The 16903-nt window shown below is 31.6% G+C and overlaps 1 protein-coding gene and 1 long non-coding RNA gene across 2 annotated transcripts in view; one reads left to right on the top strand and one right to left on the bottom strand.

Moving 5' to 3' along the window:
* Positions 1–2786: 2786 nt before the first annotated feature.
* Positions 2787–4676, bottom strand: LOC130899410 (uncharacterized). The gene is made up of 2 exons (XR_009060022.1): positions 4427–4676; positions 2787–2973 (listed from the first exon to the last, which is right to left on the bottom strand). It is a non-coding gene; the product is annotated as an uncharacterized LOC130899410 (long non-coding RNA).
* Positions 4443–16903, top strand: part of LOC130899408 (probable multidrug resistance-associated protein lethal(2)03659) — a 66522-nt gene continuing 54061 nt past the window's right edge. The window contains exon 1 of the mRNA XM_057809333.1: positions 4443–4789. The gene's annotated coding sequence lies outside the window, so the exon portion shown is untranslated. The remainder of the gene's footprint in view (positions 4790–16903) is intronic.

The following is a 16903-nucleotide window of genomic DNA, read 5'->3' as shown; positions in this document are numbered from 1 at the left end:
CATTTTTACAAATAAATTATCAATGCATCGAAAGTTGTATCGCGAAATTCACTCTAGCTTGTTATATTCTATTTAAAAATCCGGCAACGTTGCGGTGTAGTTAAATTTATGTTTTGGCACATGACTGGAACGGTCTACACGTTTTCCCGCATCGATTTTTCATCAAATCCTATAACAAAATATGTATATACATATTGTGAGTTGTGAAAATAATGAATTTTAAAACTTTCAATTATGATATTTTTTATTTCAAGAAAATTGGATTCACTAATTTGACAACGCTGCAATCAATATTTCACAACGCAGTGCAGTGGTGAATCATCTGCTATATTACAATCATTTAAAAAGGTTATCTTCCTATTTCATACTTCTAACTACTCTTTAACGGTCGGTGATATATAGGTATTTTTTTGGGTTGTCTGATGTAAGTTTAGATGATGAATCAAACGTTCAGCAAGTGTTTGAGATCTGGGTAAAACCATTCTTCAGGCTTTTTTGGCTTCTTTGGATTCAAAATATGTCTAAGGCAAGAATTTCGTCATTAAGTCTTCTTCGAACTTATACACTAGAGTAAAATGGGGGGGAAGCTCTTGAAGCCGTTAGTGCTGGAAATTATCTAAGATCAACAGCCAACAAGTTCAGCTACAGTACGCTACAAGATCGGATAAAGAAAAATGTGTCAATTTTGGTGAAGATGTAAGAAATATTTTGGATAATTATGATTGCATTATGAAAAATAAAGATAATATAAATAAAACGTCGTTATATTTTGTTTGAGTACATGTTAGAAGCAAACCTGTGCAAATTTTGAATCACCAGTAATCGCCATTATCCGCACCAAAGGGTAATAGATGTTAATGAAGGGTTTTACAAAATCAATGAAATAGGCTTTCTTAATAAATGATTATGGACCACTAATTGAACATTATGATTTTATTGATATATTTTGTCGCTATACAGATTTTATGTAACTACATTCCTTTAATATTTGACTAATTCGATATAATATAATAACTTTGTATAATGGCAAACGTTTGGGAATGAACGCATCAAAATTTGAACTTTACCGCGCCACACTTGCGCGCGCTTTTCGACTACGTAACGTCTAGCTAGACCTAACCTCAATCAAACTTCAACATAGTTCTAAGTTAAAAAACTAAAATTTCTTTCTGTTTCTCATTATTCCAGTGCGTGTGTTTTAACTTAAATGTTATGGTTGTTAATGCTCATAAAGTATCTCATAGTAGGTATCTCATGAGTAGGTTTCGGGAGAAGACGTAAAAGAAAAATTGATTTTGTTATTTAAATATATGTATTTTGTCTTTTTCTATTTTGTTTGTTGGAATCCCTTGTCGTACCACCTCTTCAATTTTGGCGGAGTTTTGCGTCATACCCCTCAACATACCTCTAGCTGTTAAGACAAATCATTCACCACGGTTATGGAATTTAAATAGGCTGCCTCATTCCGTGCATGGTAGTGCTTCTCTGGATGTCCTCAAGAGAAGATCGCAATATGTACGTGTATATCTACAAGTTATTATATGTTAAGTTTTTCAAGTGTACATTAATAAAATACCTACCTTTTACTTGTATCTATTGTTATCAAAATTAAATTACAAGTTCTTGAATTGAACACGACTATGTGACCTCCTGCTGGCGTCAAAGATGGATCAGCCCTTGTCGCTATTTCTCCTATATACCTTGGCACTGATAGCTCAACCATCGGGAATCGGATTGCGAAGTACACTAAACCTTCATATTTCCACCAAATTTTAAATGGAGATGGCTTTAGAAAGCCCAATGGAGTCCCTATAATCGGCGATTGCTAGTACTAGGTTGGTTTTATACGGCTTCCTTAGTAACCTCAATATGCCATGCAGGTGGACGTCTTGAACGCGAACGATTTCCAAGTGTCAAATCTCCACTATTTCACATTCGAAATCTCATTTGGACTGAAAATATAATACAAAAATATGAGCCTAGTATATAAAGATAAGATTATTGAAAAACTTATGTTAGGTTCAGTCAAGTCGTTCTAAATGACCTTGATTTTCATTCAGGTTATTTAAATCAGTTTTTCATCAAACACTTATTTATTTTGTGTCTAAAATAGGCGTTTTTTTTATATTATCTGTATCATATTGAAACAAGATTTTCTGTTAATAAGTAATGTCTTTTACTCAGTTAATTTATTTAAACACTAACACTTGGCACTATATTATAAACTAACTAACTCCACTGAACATTGACATTACTAGAATTCTGGAAAGTAAAGTAATTTTATTATAACCGGACAGCATCGGCTTCACGGCCGACGTCGTTGATGAGTTCGTAATAATATTAACTTCCTAGTTTTTGGTAATTTTACTTTGTCTACTACTTCCGAGAACAAATTTTTTTATTTCTTAGTCTTCGCATTATTTATTTTATTACTGTTATTTCTTAATTCTATACTTATATTAATACTTTTTATGAATGACTTGAAAGTGTTCAGGTATTAAATCAACATTTTTCTAGCAAAAAAAGTTTCCATAGTGTGCTTCGTCTCATTTCAGGGTAATACTTATCATCTGGAACCGTGGCAAGAACTTTGTTATAGGAAATTATTTTCTTAAAAAAGAACGCATGCATTTTCCTTCGAAGTTTTTCTTCTGAATGATTTTCTATTTAAAATATAGATTTTAAAATATAGATTTTACGTCCTGTTTGCATTTCTCTTTAATAACTCTCTAAATCGTAAGAGAATGGTCTCAGAAGTACCTGGCCCAATAAAGAAAACACAAAAATTTTGGAAAAAAAATATATTTATTTTTTAATGTAATATCCTATCAGCTCCATACATTTCTCACAGCGATGTTCAATAAGTTCGATACCCATTTTACAATAAAAATCGTCAAGCTCCTTAAAATAGCCATCAACTGCCGAAACTCTTCATTGTTGGAAAATCTTTGACTACCGAGCCATTTTTTAAGTCTGGGAACAGAAAATAATCCGGCGAATAGGGTGCATGAGGTAACAATTCAAACTTTAATTCATTAATTTTGGACATACAGTAATTAAGAATTCCGCAAAACATGCTCGATTTTATGTCAGAAATAACATTTCTAGAATTCCAGTAAGTAAAGAAATAAAAACAAAATAAATAAAAAGACATTCTTATAAATTATTTTTAAAAAATATAACAAACAAATAAAATAAAAGCCATATCAAAGACGGCGCGAATTCCCTCAAATTTTAGGATTCCATTATCCGGACAGGATTGGCTTCACGGCCTACGTCGTGAATAAATTCGTAACAATAATAATTGCTAGTCTTTGGAAATTTTACTTTGCCTACTGCGAGTACTTCCGAGAATATATTAACTTTTTTAATTCCTAGTCTTTGTATTACTTATTTTATTATACTGTTATACTATTATTTTATACTCAAATGAATTCTTGTTCAGCATTGAATATTTATGATTTACTCGGAATTTTTGAAAGGTATTAAATCAACATGTACTTATTTTGTTAATAACATCAATATGAATTACAAATTTCGAAACAAAATACCTGTAATTGATAACATACAAAATAAGTTTAACGTTCTGCAATATATGTCCATACACTAGGCTGAATTTCTTTTTTATTTATACTATGTCTATAGGTGGGGTGAATTTAAAACCAATGTCTTTTACTCACTTAAATTATTTAAACACTAAAACTTGGCATTATATTGCAAACTAAACTGAACATTTACTTTTCTAGAATTCTAGAAAGTAAAGAAGGATATCGCGAATACGTCAAATTTTATAATTCCATATAACCGGACAGGATAGGCTTCACAGCCGACGTCGATGACGAGTTCATAACTTTTATTCTTGGAAAATTTTACTTTGCTTTCTACTACCGAGAGCTTATTAAGTTTTTTATTTCCTAGTCTTTGCATTACTTATTTTATTATAATGTTATTGCAACACTTTATACTCATATTAATCCTTGTTTAAACAGCGTTTGCTATTTATGAATTATTTGGAAATTTTTGGAGGTATTAAGTCAATATGTACTTATTTTGTTAATAACATCAATATGAATTACAAATTACGAAAGTAAATAAAGGAATAGTTTTTTATCTAATCAAATCAGAATTTAACTCATGAATATCTTTAATTGAATACATAAAAAATAAATAGAACTATCTTCCTAGAAATTATTTGAAAAAAATAAAATATAAACAACTTGTTTAGAAAAAGCATATCAAAGGCGCTGCGAAATCGGCAAATTTTATAATTCCATTATAAGGATCGGCTTCACGGCCGACGTCGATGACGTGTTCATAACAATATTTACTCGGAATTTTTCAAAGGTATTAAATCAACATGTACTTATTTTGTTAATAACATCAATATGAATTACAAATTACGAAATACCTGTAATGGATTACTTACAAAATAAAGTTAACGTTGTGCAATATAAAGTCCATACACTAGGCTTTTATTTGTAGTGAATTCCCACTATAAATCCCAGTTTATCAAACTTGATATCGAACGTGTACATTCATAATTAATCAGTTGTACATCAGTCGTTAAACAGTTAAGTTAAGCATTTACTTGTAACAATATTCACGTTTATACGATGAGTACGAAATAATAGTGTTTTTTTTTATCTTAACCTTCACCTCGAGTGTTGCCGTTCATGAATACTGAAATAGACAAGAGTTAGCAAGGAATTTCGTACATTACAAATCGTTCGAAATATAAATTAAGTTTCGACACGTGCCTACTTTCAGAGGGTGAATTTTTTTCAAACACGTAAGTTGATTATTGAAAATATTTATAAAAATCGTATTATACAGTGTTCTTTTTGTTGTACCGCTTGAAAAAATTGATTCTCATCTAAATAAATGCAAAAATGATGTATATATATATATATATATATATATATATATATATATATATATATATATATATATATATATTATATATATTTCCGATCATTGCAATAAGATGGAATAACTATCATTATTTATTTGAATGTTCTCATATAGTTTCCTATATTTCAATTAAAGACAGAAAATTATATAAAAGAAATGTGTATATGTAATTTTGGTCTAAACTTCGAGAAAATGTTATATTAAAACTAAAGCCGGTACTACACGATGCGTCTAATGTTTGCACAAACATCCGCTTTTCAACGTACGGCTGAACATTGGGCTAACACATATATTCACTTAAAGAAATGAAAACGTGGCAAAAAAATGATAAACAGCATAAAACAGATAAAAACTTTGGTTTTCACGGTTTGTAAAGCTACTTTTACATTTCGAGTTTCAGCTAACTCTTGTTGAAGTTGTCTTGTCGTTATATGATTTGTGAAGCTTGCAGGCTTAAAAATCTATTGTCAGTAGGTGTAGTAGCCTTATAATATCTTCCGGTCTATCGATATCAACTACCCGGGACACAATTAACTGATTAATATACAGTATATAGTATTTTTCACAATATAAACATAATAAAATTCGGTAAGATCCAAAAGTCGTAAATTTATAACTATTTGTGGGAGGAAATTGTGCAGAGACGCACTATTATGATACTTGGTTGACTTTAATACAGTGTACATATGATTTATATTGATTTATCGTTGTTGGGTTTGAAATTTTAATATGATAGGGACTGTTTGTAGTTAGCCCAATCGGATTAGTCAATTAGATTCACGAAAATTCTAAGAAGCAAATTTCCTTCGGAATTCGTTGGGAGGGGATTACTGGTAGTCAAAAAGTAGAGGTACCAGACTTGTTGCTGCATCCGCCATCTTGATTTAAAGGGTCACTTTTTATTGCCTTAATAACCCGTTTATTTTCAATTTTACATGAAAAATAGTTATTACAAAAGTTGTTTAAAATTAAAATTTCCTACAATTTTTTTCTAAGATCGATTTTTTCGATTTATACTCGAAAAGAGGGGGTGAATTTTTGGTTATCGAATAACTCGTGTATTTTCAATTTTACGAAAAATTGTAATAAACAAATTTGTTTCAAATTAAATTTTCTACAACTTTGATTTTCATCAATTTTTCTTAGAATAGATATGTTTCGATTTATACCTGCGGAAAGGTGGAGGAGAATTTTCGTTTATTGAATCTCGTTAAATCTCTATTTAGGTTCTCAATTCAGGTTCTCTTCAATTCATAATTACTGCAATAATAGCTGAAGTGGATTTATGGATAAGTATGTCAATTATCATTGATTATTTTTTCCGACTCCTCGAGTGAATCCTGACTGAAGGCTTAAGTACGCAGGTACATTGGCCTAAGAAAGTGGGGACAAGGAACGAGACGACACAGTCAGTATTGAGCTGGGATGAGAACGAAAAGGACGACTCCGCTTTCTCTGAATAACGGACACACATTCAATCTAACTGCTCCAATCGTTGCCTGTATACAAAAGGGCCACATCCAGGTCTACAGTAAACCCCAAAAGAACGTGCGGAAAAATGTGTGATTGTCGCAAATCAGGACTCAAATGTTCCGTCTTATGCAACAACTGCAACGGAGAAACTTGCGAAAACGTTGTCTCAATTCGAGAGGTGCTGGATGAAGACGGACGAATTCATCGATAATTACGAGGAAGAATCAAACGACGAAAATTTAGCCGAGCCATCGGCTAAACGTTCCAAGCAGACGTAATTGAAATTTCGAAAGGCTTTTAAAAGTGTACTGAAAAGAGAATGTTTTCAATTGTATAAATTAAACTGTTCGTTAAACTGATTATTTACACCCCTTTTTTCCTTTACCCCGAACGTGCGTCCCAAAAATATAAAAATCGGAATCATAATTGTAGCAAATAACATTTTCAACACATCCAATTTACAACGACAATCAACAATAAAAAGACAAACAGAAAAAATAATAATACAACATCAATAATAAACGCGATAATAGAATACTTAGGTTATCCCCATCTTTTAGGGTATAAATCGAAAAAAATCGATTCTAGGAAAAAATTGATGAGAACCAAAATGGTAGGAAATTTAATTTTAAACAACTTTTGCGATAACTATTTTTCGTGTAAAATTGAAAATAAACGAGTTATTCAAGAGACAAAAAATAACCCTTTAAATCACGATGATGGATGGACTTTTTAAATTTTGACTACTAATACGAATTCCGAAGAAAATTTGCTGCTTAGAATTTTCGTAAATCTCTTGTAAATGGAAATAAAGACTTACCTCAATCGGGAATACAGGGTGGAGAATAAACATTTTCAAGATCACTGGGTTTTTAATTACACACTAAATAACAGTTTACGGTCAAGTCCAATACTCATAAATATGTTAAATACAACTATCCACTATATATATTATAGACAATAACTAACTTTAAAATATTTAAGAATATTATGAATATAATTTTGGTTTTAATTAAATTTAAATCTCAAATCTATTAAATTATATACAATACAGGGTGTTACGGGACTTGATGGTAGTGAGTAGATGATGTGAAAATAATGCTGTGACATAAAAACATTTTTCTCTTACGAGTTATAGGCATTTGAAGTTGCGAAATAAGAACTATTTAAGTATATTTTTTGAATTATATCTTATAATTTTGGATGGATGATTAAGTATGTCCATTGTCCATATTTGAAGGATTAAATAATTCTAAACTACTACCTGAAGACCAGAGGCGGATCATGTCCATTGGTTAATAATTCGTATCTTTTATAGGTACAACCTGTACACTCTAAAGATTGTACAGGTTGTTTAACTCGCAAAAATTCAAGGTTTAGGAGATATGTAGATTTTTAGATCGTTGTATATGCCACAGAAACATTCTGAAGAAAATTATCATGAATCCTAATTATATATTGAAAATATTTAGAGGAGGTGTTAAAACGCAATCAAACATTTCTAATATTGAAATGTGGAAAAACGTAGTAGGTCAATTTATCAAATAGAAAAAACAAAAAAACCGTTTGAACTGCCGATGTGTACTATTATCAATCTGCGCCCCTTTTCTGTTGGTGGATTCAAACCAGTAGATAAATAATTTGAAAGAGGATGTCTTGGACTTGGTAACTGTTTCATCTTGTCAAAATCTTTTTGATGTATGTTCCTAGTAAGAAATTTATTTCTTCTATGGTTTCTCATTTCTTTTATAGTCCTTGGGTAAAATTTTCTGTATACTAAAATATATGCGGGCCACTTCCGTCTCCTGGGCCGTATCAATAAGGCCCGCGATCGCAATGTGTCACAGAAAGAAGAATCATTTTTTTAGAACTTTTAGACTTCATTCGATTCCTCTACGGATGTTTTAAATACTCGTACTCTCAAGTCTACGGATATTTATAAGTAATTTCAAGAGCAGCGCGTGAGTAGAAAAGCGAGAGGGAAAGATAGTAAAGCCATCTCTTAGCAGCCAGCGGAATTATCCTATTATTTTTATCGAGAACGATAGAATCTTCCACGCACTTCGAGTCTAGACTAGAAACTTCCTTAACTATATAAAACGAGTGCGTCATCGCGAAATGAGTCAGTTGAGTCGAGTAATCGAAGCGATACGGTTGGAGAAGGATTTTAATTGTACTGCGAAGTAGTGATTATGAAGGTATTGTGCATTTGTTTGTGCCATGCGCGTGCGATATTTATAAATGTTGTGTCGAGTTCCATAATTATTACGATTTTGGCATAATGTCACAAAAAGTAAAGTTGATAGTGAGTGCAGAGTTTTTCAGACTAAATGGGAAATTGCATATATTTTCATAGAATAGAAATGTAAACCACTGTGTTTGATTTGTAATCGAACAGTTGCTGTTTGTGAGGAGTTTAATTTGAATAGTCACTATTATACGAAGTCAAAATTTCTTACACTGAAAAAATAAGAATCGACACATTGGTTCACTGGTTGTTGACGAGAGTATTGATACTGTTGATACAGCTCAAATTGTTGTTTTTATACGAGGCATTAACAGTAACTTTGAAATAACTGGAGAACTGGAGTGCGTTCCATTGACAGGTACTACAACAACAAATGATATTTATTCTGAAATTGAGTATTTGATAGCAGAATATGAACTCGACTGAAATATACACAACTGCTGCGGATGACGCTCCTGCAATGGCTGGCAAACATTCGGGCGTTGTAACTAAATTAGAACAGAAAACATCAGGGAATTTTGTGGGATGTCACTGTATAATTCATCAGGAATTATTGGCAACCAAACATTTAAAAATGGACAATGTGATGCAACCCATAATTTGTAAATAAATGTAAATTTAATAAGGAGCAGAGGACAAAATCACCGACAGTTCAGGCAATTTTTACAAGATTTGGACGAAACGTTTTCCGATGTTCCTTATTTCACCGAAGTTCTTTGGCCCAGTCGAGGAATAGTTTTAGAAATATTTTTTGCATTATGTGATACAATTCAAGCTTTCATGTTAGAAAAAGGTAAACCAGTTGAGGCTGTGAGAAAATCAGGTAATAAATCAAACTTTGGACCATTTCCCTCATTTAAAATCACTTGGCACATCGAGCCAAAAAAAAAAAAAATTGATGAGTATTCTCAAGTTCTGCAAAATAACAATCGTTATAATATAAATAACAGGCACCAGCTCATTTGCAAATGGAGTTGATAGATCTTCAATCGGACAGTATTTTGAAGGAAAATGAGATTACATTTTATACACGATATTTCAAGAGTTTGGATAATTACCCGGAATTGAAAAAGCATGCGGCACGCATTCTCTGCATGTTTGGTAGCACCTATTTATGTGAGCAGATGTCATGAATATAAATAAGAACAAACACAAGACTTACGAATGAACATCTCCAATCAATTCTCAAAATAACTACAACGAATATGCTACCTGACATCAATGAGCTGGTCAAAAACAAGAGAAGTCAGGTATCTGGATCCTCGAGCTCAACATAATTACCTACCATCTTTTATAACTTTGATATGATTTTTAACAACCGTATACTTATATAATTTAATAAATAAAATGTTATAATAATTCTGTTAATTTTTTTTTTATTTTCAATCTGGTCCAACTACGAATTCAAAATTTAATATATGGCCCTCTGCAAAATTGAGTTTGACACCTCTGGTCTATAGCATACTCATTGCATATCAACGTTGTTAATTTGCTTTGATTAATATATTAATAAAATTTTATTCTTCGTTTTGCGCACTTCATGCTACAACTAACGATTTTTTAATAGATTATCAATCCCGTGTCGGTTTTTATTGATAAAATATTTATCAATAGTGAAATAATAACTCATATCATTTCAATTCCACATGTTCTGATAGCTCACTTATCGTTAAAGTTTAAACAATACATATTAATATTTTATCTATATTATTAATATTAATAACGTATAAAAAGATTAATATTTTCGTGAGTTAAGCAAACATGTAGATAATCTTACTGATAATCTCCATTTCTGTAGTGATTTTAACTGCATTATTTTTTTTCGAGGGGCAAGTCTACAGATCACGACAATATTATTTGTTATAACCAATTTCATATCGACTGGGGGCATTAACATGAACTTTGAAATTTATTGATGGCGTCTAATTGAAATTTGAAGGTAGTTTCCTCGGAACCAGTAAATTTTCAAATTTATGTTTTTACTAGCTAACCCGGTGAACTTTGTTGCGCTCCTAATTGAAGCACCTTGTGATAGACGACGTTTTTTGTTTTATTACTACACGCAAAAACAAATAACGCAAATAATCTTCCGACCCGTGAACATTTTTTTTTAATTCAGTTGCAATCCTCTCAAAAAATATAGAGTAATAAGTAAATTATTACTAAATTACTTGAGGCGGGCATCATCCACTGATGGGTCTCCGTAGATCACTCTATGGGGTCTTCTGGCCAGCGTCTTTTCAATCTTCTCTGTTAAATTGCACCAGTGTAAAGCTTGGATGTTAGTGGATTTTGGTGATGTCTGAATAACTTCATTGATGGTTGGAATACCTAAGTCTGTGTGTAATTTGTGGTTGCTTATAAACCATGGAGCATTAGCTATGATGCGAAGTATTTTAGATTGAAAAGTTTGCAGTATCTTGGTGTTCGATGGTTTACTCTTACCCCATAGCTCTAAACCATATGTCCATATTGGTTTTAGGATGATTTTGTACATAAGTATCTTATTCTCCATTGTTAACTGTGATCGTCTGCCGATTAGCCAGTTCATATTTTGAAGTTTTAGTTTTAGTTGTGTTTTTTTTCGCTTGTATGTGTCTATTCCAAGTTAACTTTTAGTCCAAATGGAGTTCGAGGTATTTGACTTTCTGTTTTCACTGGAGTAGGCATATTATTAATGGTCACTTGCGGACAGAAACCTCGTTTTGTGGTGACGTGATTTTTGTGGATTTGTCTACTGTTGTAGCCATTCTTGTAGAACATTTTTGTCTTATTGTAGTTTTTCGGATGCTTTTGTAGGGTCTGTATCTGAAGACATTATTGCAGTATCATCTGCGAAAGTAGCGATTAGAGTATCGTCGGTAGTTGGAATATCAGCAGTATGCATAAGGTACAGATAAGGACCAAGGACACTTCCTTAGGGAACGCCTAATTTTATGGGTTGATAATTGATTAAGGAGGTTTGGACTTTGACTGTTCTATATCTATTACTTAAGTAATATTTAAGTAAAAGGAATGTATGAGGGGGTAATTTTTGTTTTATTTTGAACAGAAGTCCTTGGTGTCATACTTTGTTGAAAGCCTGTTAGATGTCTAAAAATGCTGAACCACATGATTCCTTTTGTTTTAGTGCTTGTTTGATATTGTTTACTAATCTATGACACTGTTGGAATGTCGAGTGTTGTTCTCTGAATCCAATTTGATGTGTTGGAAACAGTTCTTCTTTAGATATAATTTCGCTAATTCTATGTAGAAGATATTGGCCTGTATGAGCTGAGTTCTTGGTGAGTTTTTCCCGACTTCGCTAGCATGATTATCTGTGCATACTTCCATTGTATTGGATAATGATTAATTTGTAGTATTCTATTGAATATTGGGATGGTTAGTGCTATGAATTTCCTTGGAAGACGTTTCAATACTTTCCCGGTGATGACATCATATCTTGAAGCTTTGTGTGCGTTTAACAACTTGAATTTCTCTGCATACTTCTGATAGGGTGATTGCTCTTAGAGTAGGTGATTATTGGTTAGCAGATTTTGAGTAGGTTTCTTAGAAGTGGGGTGAAAACTAAGTGTTGCTTTTTTCATCATTTATGCGAGCCCAGTTTCCATCGGGTTTTCTTAAAGGGGGGATTGACACAGTGGGCCTCTTGAATTTTCTGGTAGCTTTCCATAGTGTATTATCTTTTGGTGATAAGCTAGAGATGTGGTAGTTGACCCGTGAACATGCCACACATAATTAACCACGAGAAAGCATAGATTTTCTGGTTAGAGACTACAAACTTTCAAAGATGGTAATAGCGAATGCAAGACAGTTCGACATTGAAGTCGCTTAAGCTCAACCGACAAATCGATTGAAACATTAGGATTCTCGGAATGAGAACTTCCTCTCCACCAATTTTTAGCCAAATCGGTTCGACCGCTCTTGTGTTTGATGTAGGTGGTAGGTTTTTTGGTAGAGATGCAGGACGGACACTGTAAATATCTATGCTATCTTTGCTTATGGGGTAGAAGAGCCGAAGCACTTCACTACAAACAGCACTCACCATTCCAAAAGTAAGCATTTCACTAAGAATTCTTCTGACATTGTCTGTATCTGTAGCTTCTGGTTAGTTAGTTAATTAATTCCAACAGCAAAGTCTCGGAAAATATCGTTACTACAATAGTTTTTTTCATTTTTCTTTTGTACCTACATATTTAACCTATATATTTGTTATCAGAAGTATCTGTAATGTTTTAAAATATTTAAGTATAGGTAGAAAGTAGAACTTCTACTTAGTTATGGCTATTGAATAACGAGACTGTGCGTATAGAGGGCGCCCTATTCGGGTGGGGTAAAAAATGAGTAGTGCGTTAGGTATCTAGATATCTTGACTATGCATGTTCCAAAACACTTTCCGTCACTATTATAGTATTTGTGTAGTAGCGGTTTGACTCGAACGTGTCGAAAATCACGAAAAACAGGAGCAACGTATCAAACTCAAATTTCTCGATAAATTGAAAAAAATCCGACTGAGTGTTTTAAATTGATACAAGAGGCATATGCGGACGATTCTCTATTTCGTGCGTGTGTTTTTGAGTGATGTAGGCGCTTTAGTAACGGCCAAGAGACCACTGAAGATGTCCAGCGCTCAGGTCGCCCTGTGACTGTTTCAACTCCGGAAACAGTGTCCAAAATCAACCAAATTGTGCGTGCAAATAATCGAATGTGCATCCGGATGATTGCCGAGGCTATAAATGCCGATAAACAAACAGTTAGAAAAATTTTACACATGACAAAAGTGTGTGCAAGTTGGTACCCAAAAATCTGACTCCTGACCAAAAGCTCTTGCTTCAACGGGTCTGCCCAGATTGCGGTAAACCAAAAAACGGCAGAGCTCCTAAAGGCACTCACCAAAGAAGACTTCCAGCACTGCTTCGATCAATGGAAAAAACGTATGGAAAGGTATGTGGCGAGGAAAGGGGAGTATATTGAAGGGGAGCATTCGAATGTAGAATAATTTTTATAATAAAACTCTTTTTCGTAACCAGTCTCGTTATTTAATAGCCTGAACTCGTATATATGTAGACATTAGGGAATATTTCTGTTATTTGTTCCTAAGAAAATGTGATTTTTAGTTTTGGATTATTTTCTACTATCTATAAACAACGTGTATGTACCCCATTAGTCAAGAAAATGTTTTAAAATGGATGTGAAAAATTTTATTATAATTTATTTTGTTATGATTCTTTTCTGTTTGTTTCATTTTGATATTTTAGTCTACAAATAAATATGACTTCTAACGTTCATTTGTTTGCTTTATTTCAAGCACCTACCTACCTACCTTCAAAAAAATAGATAAAATAAATGATCCAAAATGCCCCAAGGGGCGCCAAAATCCTTTTTGGAATACAGTCAACGTTATTTATTTTTAAATTGACAATTTAGAGTATAAAAACTTCTCTCTCCAGCCCTCCCTATGAACTATAAGCACCCCTTCGTAAATTTTAAACACTAAATTTGTTGTAATCATAACTGAGAAAATGAATTTTTATGATGTAAATTTTTTATAATGTCTCTAGCACAAAACTTTATGTTGAATAACGGTAATAATATCGCATAATATTTAGAATGCATTGTTCAATGTACTTTACAATTAAGTTAAATGTTTAAAATGACCACAATTCACTTTTTGACAATAACCGAAGCGATTTTGGAATTCTTGTACAACATTTTGTATGACCTCAGGGGTTTTTCGTTAATTTCTTCCTTTATCCTAACTTTTGAATCATCTATTAAAATATACTTTATATTTTAAATAACTCCATAAGAAGGAATCGAGAGGAGTCAAATCGGAGGATCTAGCCGGCCATTCGATCGTTCCACGTCTTCCAATCCACCTATTGGGAAAGACCTCGTTTAATAATTTCTAACTGTACGTGCAAAATGCGTTAGAGCTCCGTCTTGTTGGTAGTAAATAGATCGATGTATTTCATTTGGAAAATTAACATCAGGAAAAAGTAATATAGGAACTAAGAAAAATCTAGATAAACCTCACCATTAACTGTGCACTCAAAAAAATTAGGGCCAATAATTTTATTGTTAATGATACCAACTCAAACGTTCACTTTTTTGGAATGTTGAGTGTGAGCTTCAGAGGGTTTTCTCTTCTGAAATATCTACAGTTCTGTTTGTCAACCGTTCCGTTTGAATGAAACGTCGCTTTATCAGAAAAAACTATTTTGTTTATGAACTGCAAATCTGCGTTCATTATATCCATCATAAATTCACAGAATTCTTGTCTTTTATCAGGATCATCTTCATTTAACTCATGAACCAACTGAATTTTGTAAGGGTCGTATTCTTCTTTATGCAAAACTCTCAAAATAGATAATTTACTTACATAATTACTCGAGTTATCATATGCGGATTTTCCTCAATCTGTAGAAGCATATTTAACTTATTTTTCATCAGTAAATTGAACATTTCTATTTGGTTTTTCAATATTTTTTACATGTCCAGTTTCACGAAACTGTAGACTGGGAAACATGTTTACCAGAGTATTTATTATTAACAATTTCACAAACCTCCTTTGGAGTTCTCGTTTTATTATCACCACCAATCATAATTGAAATGTCTATTTTTCGGACATCAATTATTTATTTGTGTTTTTGACTAATAATTTAGTATCTTCAAAAATTTTTTCCTGATGTTTAGCAGAACAGATACGAAAATCCCGTATTATTTCTAAAGTACATATATTTTAATAGACCAGGCAATATTATTGATTCAAAAGTTAGGATAATAGAAGAAATTAACCTTCGAGGTCATAAAAAATGTTGTACGAGAGCTTCAAAATCGATTCGGTTATTGTCAATAAGTGAATGATGGTCATTCTGAACATTTAATTAAAATGTAAAGTACATTGAAAAATAGATCTATTTAAAATTTTCGAGGGGGCGCTTATAATTCAGAGAGGGCGCTGGAAGAAGATAATATTTTCAAACGGTAAATTGTCAATTTAAGAATAAAAATCGACCTGTTTCAGGTTTGTTTCACATTTAATTTATCCCATACGCATTGAATACGGGTTAATGGCAATAAAAAAATATTTCAATATTGGAATGTAGAATTTATGATTGATACGATATTTTCATATTTATCTTTTGGTTTTGTTATAAGTTGAAGGCTACTAATATGATCAGTTAAGTTTCAATGGAATTCAATGATATTATCTCTTTAATATCTCTCAAAAATTACTTATAGATACGATTACTAAAGATAAATCTGAAAATGAATTGAAAATTCATCGATTTATCAAAATTTTAATAATTTGTAATCGTAAAATTACGTAGAAGATATGAAATAAAGTTCGATTTATAAACTTCTGTTTATAAATTTATAAAGTTCTGTTCACTGTTTAAATTTTAATATTATAGGACTATTAATTTTAATCTTGAATCTATTAAATGATACTCAATATATTAATACATAAATACATATATTACATTTTATTTATTACTAGATATTATCTAGTTCAATTTCGCTAACGCTACTATTTTGTAAAGCTATAATTATGTTTTTTTCGGGTTCTGAACTGTTTATATTTGTGTAGGTACATCTATATGAGTTCTCTTTTTTTTTCACATATTGAATACAGTTTTACCCGACATGAATTAATACTTAAAAAAATCATCAATTTTATCTACCTTTCTAAAATTATTAGAAAAACTAATTTTTAAACAGAAGAGACTTAAAATCAAGAAGATAACGTAAATATATCAAAAGGTCTAAGAAATAACAAATTAAAGAATTTTATATTAATATTTCTATCAACGTCAATTTGAATATTGAAACCTATGAATTTGAATTTGAAAATTTTTTACAAGAATACATGAAGTTCGGAAAATATATTAAAGTTAGTCCACTTTGGTGTTTCATTGCAACGTTCCCAATAAGATAAGATTATATATATATATATATATATATATATATATATATATATATATATATATATATATATATATATATTTCTAAATCTTCTTGATTTTAGGTCTCTTTTGTTTAAAAATTAGTTTTTTTAAATAATTTTTGAAAGATAGATAAAATTGTAGTTTAGACTTTTCTTCAAGTCTTTATCAAAATATGATATCGACACTAACAATTTGCGTATTTATATTGATCAATGGATCACCTTCATCATGAATATCAAAATGAGAATAAAATCAAACTAGAATTTTATTCTAATAAGAAAAATTAATTCTTTCCTAGTCCTTACATCTCAAATATATA

This window comes from Diorhabda carinulata, chromosome 11 (assembly GCF_026250575.1).
Source record: "Diorhabda carinulata isolate Delta chromosome 11, icDioCari1.1, whole genome shotgun sequence".
Classification (NCBI taxonomy): Eukaryota; Metazoa; Arthropoda; class Insecta; order Coleoptera; family Chrysomelidae; genus Diorhabda; species Diorhabda carinulata.
The sequence above is the reverse complement of the archived record's forward strand: the minus strand, read 5'-3'. Positions and strand labels throughout refer to the sequence as shown.